Consider the following 12,380-nt stretch of genomic DNA (forward strand, 5'->3'; position numbering starts at 1 on the left):
AGAAAAATGCTTAATCCCTTTGTACACTGCCGTTTTCTTCATGGTGTTACCCCATAAACTTGGACTAACATGTCCCTGATTTCACTTCCACTTTTGCCAAGTTTAATAAGAAATTTAATGTTTGTTCGTTGCTCTAATTCAAGCGCAGACATTCTCGTGACGGCACACAAAACACACAATAATGAACGCCACTCAGCAAGACACTGCCACACATTGACATGAACACAGCTGTGAGACACTGATATACCAAGGTTATAAAACCTTCCCGAGCTGTTTGTACAGGGCTGCCCATGTAAGCGCATGGTGGCAAGTTCACGAACTTAATTGTCAGACTTTGTATACATATTCCTTTGTGTATGCAAATAATTATAATTAAAAAGTGGGGGACTACATTGTAAATAATGCAAGGAAAGAATGAGTGGGGCCCAGTGACTGATCAGATTGTTAAATAACAAAAATTCAACTGAGTAAATTTGAAAATCTAATTTGATTTATTTAATGAGTTACCAATTGGGCAGCATCTCATCCCTTAAATAGAAAGGAGCTCCCCCAAGCTATTGAAAAGGAAAGGGTTTTAAAGCTATAAAGGGGGTACAGAAAAGGACATTATTAGCAAAGAATGCATGGTTTCAGGCAAGGTTGCGCTCCTAGGGGTAACAGAAGGGGTCTATCAGCAGATTACCTTCTAGGGTTGACCAGGAAACTCCAGGTTAACTGGTTAAAGTTACATTTCTGGGAAAGGTTGAAACTACAATTAGGTTAGGTATTAAATTTTGGTTTGCTGATGTGGGGCCTAACCCAAGTGAGTCCATTTTGGGCCTATTGTTTTCTTTTAACAATAAAAAGTAGTGAGGGAAGGATTCCAGTGGTCCTTTTTTTAAAAGATTTTATTGGGGAAGGGGAACAGGACTTTATTGGGGAGCAGTGTGTACTTCCAGGATTCTTTCCAAATCAAGTTGTTGTCCTTTCAATCGTAGTTGTGGAGGGCGCAACTCAGCTCCAGGTCCAGTTGCCATTGTTAGTTGCAGGGGGCACAGCCCACCATCCCTTGCGGGAGTCGAACCAGCAACCTTGTGGTTGAGAGGACACGTTCCAACCAACTGAGCCACCGACCAGGCCGGCCCCGTATACTTTTTGATGAAAAAGTGTTATTTTTTTTTTTTTTTACCAATGTCATGATTCTCACCTTATAAATATGAATTCTGCCCTTTTGTAAATTGCTTAGTGTGTATAGATGAAAACCAATTTCTTTGCTTCTATTTCTTAAAAGAGGAAATAATTTGGGGTTAAGTTAGAATGTTAGCTATCTGACAAAATTCAGGAAGTCCAGCCAGGAAAACATCTAGCTCAACTTATACAACACTTGCAAAACACTGCCTTTTACAAACATTATGTATTGACAAATGTATTGAAAGAGATGGTTTTGACAGAGGTCGCCATGAATCACATTGCTCTGGGGACAGACATCATAAAAGCACCATCTGAATTAAAGAGACATCGTTATTTTAAACAATATTTATTTATTTATCTATTTAAATTGAAATATAGTTGACATATACCATTACATTAGTTTGAGGTGTACAACATAGTAATTCAACATCTATATACCTTATAATGTGATCACCACAATAAGTCTAGTAACCATCTGTCATCATACAAAGTTATTATGATATTGTTGACTACTTTTCCTATGCTTTACGTTATATCCCCATGACTTATTTGTTTTCTAACTGGAAGTTTGTAACTCTTATTCCCCTATACCTTTTTTTATTCCCCACTCCATCCCCTCTGGCAAATATCAGTTTGTTCTCTGAATCTACAAGTCTGTTTCTGTTTTGTTTGTCTTATTTTTCTTGATTCCACATGTAAGTAAAATCATGTGGTATTTGTCTTTCTATGACTTATTTTACTTAGCATAATACTCTCTAGGTCCATCCATGCTGTCACAAAGTCAAATTTTCATTATTTTTTATGGCTGAATAATATTCGATTATATATATATATATATACACACACACACACACACACACACACACACACACACACTACATCTTCTTTATCGTTGAATACCTAGGTTGTTTCTATATCTGAGCCATTGTAAATAATGCTGCAATGAACATAAGGGTTCATATGCCTTTTTGAATTTGTGTTTTCATTTCCATATTATAAAGAATTCTACAATGAACATCCTTCTATGTGCCTCGTTATAAATATGTACAAATGATTCTCTAGTATATACCTAGAAATGGAATTTCTGTTCAAATTTTTCACATTTATTGTTTATTTATTTTTAAATTTTAATTAAAAATATAATAGTAAGTACATGCACATGGTAAAGAAAAATAATTCAGTAAAAGAGTTGTGCAATGAAAAGTAAGTCTCTCCCTCAAAACTGTCTCCATTTTTACAGGTCTCTTCCCTAGAAGCAATCACTGTTGTTAGTTTCTTGGGTAACATTAATACTGTTTTATGGTACATTCTGTTATGTACCTTGTTATTTTATGTTGAGACAATCTTAAACATACAGAAAAGTTGCAAATACAGTATAAAAAAACTAGTTTTTTCTGAATTATTTGAGAACAAGTTGCTAACATGATGCCACATCGCCCTTGAATACTTCAGCTGTATTTCCTACCAACAAGATCATTCTACATAACCACAATATAACCATCAATATCAGGAAATTAACATTGTTACATTGCTACCACCTCATCTGAGACCTTACTTACGTTTTGCCAACTGTCCTAATATTGTTCTTTGTAAGCAAAGATCCAGTTGGGAATCACATGTTGTATTTAGTTGTCGTGTCTCTTGACCTCCTTCAATCTGGAACAGTTCCTCAGCCTTTTCTTGACCTTCGTGTCCTAAATACTTTTGAAGATTACAGGCCAGTTATATTGTAGAATGTTCCTAAATTTGGGCGTGTCTGCTGTTTTCTCATGGTTGGATTCAGGCTATCTGTGGCAGGAATATATCATACTATGTCCTTCTCATTGCATTCTTTCAGGTGGTGCATTACTGACAAGGTTCACTTTCATCACTTGATTTAGGTGATATCTGCCAAGCTTCTCCACTGTAAATTTATTTCCCTTGGTAATATGTGTATTTTGTATGGAGGTAACTACGAAACTATGTAAATATTCTATTACTTGTTAGTTAATTAATTAATATCAAAATGCTAATTAATATTAAAATGAACTCATGGTTTCCTATTTTATTCAATTGGTTATTTTATATTAACTTTAACATTTATTTTGATGCTCAATTTGTCACCTATATAACCAGTGGGATTCCATTCAAACCAGCTTCTGTGCCCAAATGTCATGTCCCCATCATTCTTTGAGCATTTCCTTACTTTCTGGCAAACAAAAAAATATATTCCAGGCTCATCTTGTACTTCCCCCACATCAGCCCTGAAATAAGTATCTCATTTCTTTTTAGTGGAGAATGGTACTTAGAAGCCAAGATTTGGGTGCTAGGTGCTGCTGCTCCTAGGCCCTCTCAGTGAGAGAGTTCGGGAACATATGCCTATGTTCACATATACACACAAACATATTCACTTTTAGACCTCCTCTCTCTCTCTCTCTCTCTCTCTCTCTCTCTCTCTCTCTCTCTCTCTCTCTCTCTCTCTCATCTATCTATTGAAAACCTTCACTTCACACAGATACCATTAATACCAACCCAATATCTCAGGGTTCATTCTAGTTTTCTTCTTTTCCATATTTCTTAGTCTCTTCACAGCAAGAACTCTGGTTTTTATTCTTCCTAGTAGACTTCTTATCTGAGCAAAGCCCTTGTATGTAACAAATTTCCCATTGCCTCCTCCTGTGTGTATATTCCCTTCACATGCCGCTTGGACTCTGACACCCCACACCAGGCAGCCTTCCTTCACGGACTCCCTCTTCAACCTGCTTAGGTTCTGACATTTCTTTCTGGCCATTGTAGCTCTTGCTATACACCACCACTTCCACCTAGCATGCATGCCTACCCTGCTTTAGGACTGAATTATTCGGGAATGGGCTGGTAGAAAAGAGGAAAAATGAACCTTGCTTTTAAAAATTATTTTGTTACTAATTTTAAAAATCACAATTATGTATACATCCTTATCTTTAAGAGTGGAACATTAAAGGTAAGATTAAAGGCTCTTTTGATTGTTAACTCCAATTCTACTCTGCTTACTCTGTCTCCAGAAGTAACCAACTCCTACTAGTTGGGTGTGTATCCTTCTAAACTTAAAAAAATAAATTTGCATTCATATATATGTTCTTCCCCCCAAAATATACACATTAACTTTAAAATTTTACTCTCCATTTTAAGAAAAGCCCCTGAGACCAAAGCACTTAAAGTTTGGTGGAACTCTAAGTCCTTTTCTTTGAATGAGGCTTACTAAGAGCATTAGTCAGGACTCTTGTTTGCCAATGACAGGAATCCAACTCAAAGTGGCTTACACAAAAGGAAAATGTATTGGTTCATATAATTGGGAAATTGAAGGTAAAGGGACATTGGGCATACAAGGAAACAGAACACGTAATCATGTGCATCTAGGCTATCAGTTAGTGCAACTCCACCCAGAGCAGTGGGAGTAAAAACAGACGTAGTAGCAAAATATCCACATACTGGCAATATACAATCACATGGAAGAAGGATGTGATAAACATCTACCAAGCAGAGATTTTGCAAATTCTAGCTAGTATCCCACAGAACAAGTTTTTGATTTGCAGGGTAAGGCTACCACATTGTGCAATTCTAGGTGGCAGATCAAAGGGTTGGGTTCCCAGCTTTGTCAAAGAGCATTCCACTGCAAATAGAATGGAGAAGCCATGGATGAAACTCTAAGATTCAACATCTTGGTACATAGCATTCTGTTCAAAGAGGAAACATTTAATGAAGAAAACGCCCAGATAGATTCAAGACCCTAACCTGTGTCATTAAGATGCTGTCTTTCTCCATCTTTTGGTTCCACTCTGTGTTGGCATTCTCAGTCAAGCACTCCCCTTGTGATGGTCAGGATGGTCAGTAGTTAGGCCTACATTCTCCTAACATTACAAGTTTCCTAATAGTCCCAACGTAAGTCCCAGGATTAACTCTCATTGGCTTGGCTTGGGTCATAAGCCCATCCCTGAACCAATTATTATGAATAAGGGGGGTAGAAATAATTTTTCAGCATTAGGCATATCATTACTCAGAGAAAGGAATCATTTTCCAGGCTCCCTTCAATCTGTATGTTGCCCTTATGACTAAATTCTGGGTACTGGTCTGTTATCAGAAGTAATTATGTAACTTAAAATTCATAACCTAAAGGAAAGGAGCATGTCTCCTTTTCCCTATTTTCCCCTTTCTATTGGTTGGAATTAAGACTTTATGTTGAGTCATATTGGACTGTGTGAACAAGGGCAACACTTAGAGACGGTAAAGCAACAGGTCTAAGGAGCCAGATTCCTGACATGTTGGAGCTGCCGTACACCCTGGACTGTTTGTGCTCAAACTACTCCAGAGAGAGAAATAACTATCTATTTTAATTAAACTACAAACTGGCACTTTAGATACCTGTTTTGTAACCCAATTTACTCTTGAACTATGCAAGTGCTAAGTATTTCTTAGGGTAAGGAATTGACCTTCTCTATCTGATCATCTAATTTATTTGTATGGTTGAGAATGCTTCTACCTGCCACTCATATGAAGGCATAGATTTAAAATTCTTTATGCATTATTTTTCTGTTTTTATTTCTAAAGTAGCTATTAAATGAAACTAACTTTTTGTTTACATTTTTATTGGGATTTAATTCACATACCATAAAATTCACCCTTTTAAAGTTTACAATTCAGTGGTTTGTAGATTATGCAACCATTACCACGATCTAACTCCAGAATATTCATCACGCCAAAAAGAAACCCTGTACCCATCAACAGTCACTCCTCATTCCCCGCTGCCATCATCCCCTGGCAATCACTAATCTACTTGCTGTCACTATGGCTTTGTCTATTTTGAACATTTCATATAAATGGGATTTTACAATGTGTGACATTTTATGTCTGGCTTTTTTCACTTAGCATATTTTCAAGGTTCATCCATGCTGTAGTATATATCAATAGTTCATTCTTTTTATGGCTGAATAATATTTCATTGTATAGATATACCACATTTAAAAAAATCCATTCATCAGTTGATAGACATTTGGGTTATTTTACTCTTTAGGTCTTATAAATAATGCTGATATGAGCATTTGTGTACAGGTTTTTGTGTGCACATCCTTTCAGTCCTCTTGCATATATACCTAGGCGTGGAATTGCTGGGTCATATGGCAACTGTATGTGAAACTTTGGGGGGAAATGCCCAACAGGTTTCGAAAGCAGTTGCATCATTTGGTGCAATTAACTTTATGTTCTTCTTGGGCCAAATTTCCTAAATTTGCATCAGTTTGTGGTATTTGATTTTCTTGGCAGCTAAAGCATTGTTGGTTTTAGATTTCATCCCTGATCTATATAATAGTTAAGGTAATATTTTAATGTATTTTCTGTGGTTGGGCATGTTCCCATTCTGCTCTTGTAACCACAGAACCAGTTCAAATGGTCCTATCCTGTTTCTAACAAAACCCAGAACCAAAGTTTACACCACTCATGTGTAACACTTGTGAACCCTTAACTGCTCGTCTCTCATGGAACCAAAGAACCGGGACATGACCCGAACCTGAGTGCGGTAACCCTTTCAGAAGAGAAGGGTCCGTTGTCCTGGAAGGTCTGGTGTTGAAACCCCTTAAAATTCTGCCCTGAACCCTGGATCAGAAAGTCAGATTTGAGCCTGTCTCTTGTCTGCTTGCCAAGTGACTCACAAATAAAGCTTTTTCTTTTCTCAAAAGCCAATGTCATAGTATTGGCTTCTATGCACATTGGGCAGTGAACTCTTGCTTGGTTGTTCATTTTAACACATTGTACAAGCAAAACACCCTGATTTACATTTTTTGGAGTGTGTCTTAGTGTCCAGATATATAATCAAACTTGTGACATGTATGTCTTCTTGGAAAGAAATGGCATTTCTTTATCTTATTTGTCAGTTATTTATTGTAATATATAACTTGTGGGCATCAAACAAGAACCTTATAGTGTATAATAGATTCATCATTAACATTTTTGCTTACTACATATCATGCTTTGATAGTCAAACATTGAAATCTTTAATTATATTTCTACCTATCCCTGCTTCCTGCTCATTCCTCTCATCTTTATAAATTGTATTTTGTATCTAGTTGTTCAGGATCATTAACTTTTTGATAAGTTATTTTTATCATTATTGAGTGATCCTCTTTTTGTTCTCAATGATTTTGCTCTGAAATATATCATGGCGAGAACACTTGACTTTCCTAAATTATACTGACATGATAGATCTTAGATCTCCTAATTCTTGTTCATGTCTTTTTAAGTGTGTCTTGTTGCCACCAAATTACTTGATCTCTTAAAAATATCCCTGACAACTCTTCTTTTTACATGAGAGTTAATCTATTTACATTTAATGTTTTATTTAAGAGACATTTTTACTGCCCTCCATAGTTATTGTTGTTTGCTTTCTCCATTCAGTTCTGCAGTTTCTATAGCAGATTTTAAACTCATTTTTCTTTTAACATGATTATAAAATAGTTTATCTAAACCATATATTTTTCCATGTCAACATCAAACATTTAAAAATAATAATCATTGGGGAGGCCAGATGGCTCAGTTCATTAGGTCGCAAGTTCTCAACAACAAGATTGCCGGTTCGATTCCCACATGGGCCAGAGAACTGCGCCCTCCACAACTAGATTGGAGGACAACAATTTGGACCTGATGGGCCCTGAAGAAACACACTGTTCCCCAATATTCCCCAATAAAATTTAAAAAATAAATAAATAAAAAGAATAAAAATAAAAATAATCATCATCACACTTTTTTGGTAACTGACCATTACGTAAGCAACCTTTGAACTTATTTTTGGAGGTGATAAAAAACAGAGATAACTTTGCAAACTGGTTCCCCAGCCACTTTGGGGCCTCGCTTGTCAATTACAGCCTGGTAGATAGCATTTTTGGACTGTTCAGGCAGGCTTACCTCTGATTGTAACCTCGTTGCCGGGTGCTTTGGTAATGAATTCTCATCCCTCTCACGCAGGTACTTTAGTATCTTTGAGGTACAGGCTTTGTGAGCTGCCCTTGAGGGGAAGGCGAATGGTCAAGATTTCTTTGCTCAGCTTCAACTAAGAAGCCTGGCTTTCCCAGAAACCCTGTTTGCCCTGAAACAAGGTGTTAACCTTAAAACACTTAAGCTATCTCTTTTAATTCAGTGAAATTTTACATTTTACATTTCTTAGACTCTAAAATTATTCATCTGTATTTATCCTATTGAGTTGTAAGAGTTCCTTATATTTTTTGGATATTAACGCCATATCAGATATATGGTTTGCAAATATTTTCTCCCATTTTGTAGGTGTTCTGTTCATTTTATTCGCTCCTTTGCTGTGTAGAACATTTTTAGTTTGTTTATTTTTGCTTTTTTGCTTTTGCTTTTGTTTCTTTTGGTGTCATATCCAAAAAATCATTGCCCAGACCAATGTTAAGGAGATTTTCCCTATGTGGTGTTTTTCTCTTTTCTTCTTCTTCTTCTGCCTCCCTCCCCCCCACCCCACCCCCCGACCCCTTGCCACCACCACTCAGTTCAAGATGTTGTTTGTCAGTCTAGTTGTGTAGGACACAGCTGCCTGGGCCATTCACAGCAGCTCATGGCAGCTCTCACTGGCTGCCGGCCACTCATGGTAGCCCAAGGCAGCACAGCAGACCAGCTCCAGGGAGAGCAGTTGTTCCCAATCTTAGCTGTAGAGGGCACAGCTCACTGGCCCAGGTGGGAATTGAACCGGCGACCTCTGCGTAAGGAGCATGGTGCTCCAACCACCTGAGCCACCGGGCCGGCCCTTACCCTATGTTTTAAAAAATATTTTTTTAATTTTTCAATTACAATTAGCATACAATATTATATTAGTTTTAGGTGCACAACATAGACATTTATATAACTTATGAAGTGATCACCTTGATAAGTCTAATACCCATCTGACACTATACATAGTCATTACAATATTATTGATTATATTCCCTATGCTGTAATTTACATACCCATTACTATTATGTAAATACTAATTTGTACTTCTTAATCCTTCCCTACCTTTCACCCATTCCTCTAACCCACCTCCCATTTGGCAACCATCAAAATATTCTCTGTATCTATGAATTTACTTCTTTTTTGTTTGGTTTTTATTTTATTTTTTTAGATTCCACATATGAGTGAAGTCATATGGTACTTTTATTTCTCTGTTTGATTTATTTCACTTGGCATAATACCGTCTAGGTCCATCGATGTTGGATAGCAAGATTTAATTCTTTTTTATGGCTGAGTAATATTCCATTGTATATATGTTCCACCTCTTTTTTAATCCATTCATCTATTGATGGACACTTAGGTTGCTTCCATGTCTTGGCTATTGTAAATAATGCTGCAATGAACATAAGGGTGCATATGTCTTTTTGAATTAGTGTTTTGGGTTTCTTTGAACAAATTCCCAGAAGTGGAATTACTAGGTCCTTTTTTGTCTCTTGTTATAGCCTTTGTTTTAAAGTCTGTTTTATCTAATATAAGTATTGCCACCCCACCTTTTTTTTCCATTATCATTTTTCATGAAATATTTTTTTCCATCCCTTTACTTTCAGTTTGTGTATGTTTTTCAATCTGAAGTGAATCTCTTGTAGGCAGCATATGTAAGAGTCTTGTTTTCTTATCCATTTAGACACTCTGTCTTTTTTTTTTTTCTTAAAAGGGCGTTTTTATTCAGGTAAACAGTTTATAAATTGGGGAAACACAGCCTCCAGTGAAAACCAAAAGTGCGTTGCCTGACACCCTGTCTTTTGATTGGGACACTTAATCCATTTATATTTAAAGTAATTATTGATAGATATGTAGCTATTGACATTTTATTATTCCTATTTTTGGGTTTTTCTTCTTCTTAAAGAAGTTCCTTTAACATTACTTGTAATACTCGTTTGGTGGTGATGAACTCCTTTGGCTTTTTCTTGTCTGGGAAGCTCTTAATCTGTCCTTCGATTTTAAATGATAGCCTTGCTGGATAAATTAGTCTTGGTTATAGGTCCTTGCTTTTCATCACTCATCACTTTGAATAGATCCTGCTAATCCCTATGGCCTGCAAAGTTTTTGTTGAGAAATCAGTTGACAGTCTTCTAGGAACTTCCTTGGAGGTAACTAATTGTCTTTCTCTTACTGCTTTTAAGATTCTCTCTTTGTCTTTAAACTTTGTTATTTTAATTATAATTTGTCTAGGTGTGGGCCTGTTTGGGGTCATCCTATGTGAGACTCTCTGCACTTCCTGGGCTTGTATGACTATTTCCTTGGCCAGCTTAGAAATGTTTGGTTTTTTTTGGAGATAGGCAAAGCAAGTTCTCTTATGCTCTTTACTTTGCCTTCTTATTTTGGGGGTAAAAGATGCATTACATATAACTTACCATTTAAGAACCACATATAGGTGAAATCATATACAATATTTATCCTTTTGTGACTGGCTAATTTCACTTAGAATAATGTCTTTAAGATTCATCCATATTGTATCATGTGTCCAAATTTCCTTCCTGTTCAAGACTGAATAATATTCCGTTGTATGCATATACCATGTTGTGTTTTTCCATTCTTCTGTCAGTGGACACTTGGGTTGCTTCCACCTTTGGCTTTTTAGAATGTCCTAATCCTTTCATCTCCAGGCCCATAGCTGCTGTCAGTTCATATAATGGCCTCATATAATACACAATTCTCAATGAAACACCACAAATACTTCTTATCACCTAAGAAGTCATACATATCACTGGAAGACATACATGATCACAGGAGTACAGTGCTGGGAAGAGGAGGAAGGGGGGCAGAAGCAAGGTGGGAAAATCATGATAAATATAAAATTATCTGATTAGTGTACTTACAGCATCTTAAGACTCAGTGTCATGGAACAAAATAAAACTAACCCCAGAATTTCATAGTGTTAAGATCCCGAAACCTGGAAGGTTAAGTCTCAAACTATATTATTTGAGGTTATAAAGGTGGCAAGTGTTTGTTCAATTGAAAATAACCTATTTTTATGAAAACTCACATCATTATTGTTGTGGTGACCGTTATTTGTTTTCTCTTCTTCTCCGGGTAGGGAAAGTACATGCATCTTGTTTGAAGTGGGAGCAAGATAGGCGACAGAGCCCCAGCTCCCTCCTGCCCCCAGCACACTGGCATTTTCCCCATAAGAGACTGGCATAGTTCAGTGCCCCAACTTGGGTTATCTATGGTATTATTTACATTCTTCTGAGTAACGGGAAGAGAAAGATCTTTTTAAAGGAAAAAATGAAACCTGAATCCCTGGAGTGACTTTGGGGGGCGTTGGAATGTTTTACTCCATGGGCAAAGGATGGTAAATTTTTACTCTGTAAGAATGAACTTCTGGCCACTGCTTGAGCAAAGAATTTTGTGACTTGAGTGGCTAACTTCACAGCAAGCCGTTAAATCATTTTAGTAGCAGAGGACTTCAGGTCAGCTTATGGAAAACGGACATCACTTCCACTAGACCCTTGAAAGAACCAAGAAAAGAATCAAGGTGCCCTGATCAGGACTTCACGTCCTGACCTTTGTATGCTGTGGTATGCACAGTGACACAGAGTTTATCAGGAGTCCTCCTGACATTTTCCCCGAGGCACCGGGTGGCTTGTGCTCATGTCATCATGTTACGAAACAGTCTGTGGATCTGATAGTTTAAATCACCCGCCATAGAACTTGAGAGAAGCCGTCATTTGAAAGACAAAATGAGCATGAGCCACACAATTACATCTACCTTCCCTTATACTTTCTTCCAAGACCTGATTGCCCTTGTTAGCTTGGGAAGTGGTATGTGCCTACAATAAGAACCTTTACTTATTTATTTATAGAGATAGTTGTTTTTCTAATTTAGCAGGCAGCAGAAGAGAAACCAGTGAAAACATGTCCCATTGTTACGTGCCTAAGCAAGTAATAGGTGGGTGGTGGAAGTACATTTTCAGTGTGGCATCTGGATACATCTTAAAAACTCTGTAGTTCTCGGAAGCCTTGTCTGGGTCCTCTTTGTTCTTGATTTTTTGGAAATCAATGTGATAACCCCATTTGGCATTTTTTTTAATGGCCACTAATGAGGGGCCTTTTTCTCAGTTTTTATAAGCACCTGGAAAACTTAAAAAGAAAACACAAAAACTGATGTAGTTGGTCTCAGGTGAGGCCCACACTTTTTCTTTAAAGTCTCCCTAGTGAGTCTAACGCACAGCCAAGGCTAAGAATCACTGTGGGTTTCA

The sequence above is a fragment of the Rhinolophus sinicus genome, chromosome 1 (genome assembly GCF_057876585.1).
Source record: "Rhinolophus sinicus isolate RSI-liver-muscle chromosome 1, RSI-T2T, whole genome shotgun sequence".
NCBI lineage: Eukaryota > Metazoa > Chordata > Mammalia > Chiroptera > Rhinolophidae > Rhinolophus > Rhinolophus sinicus.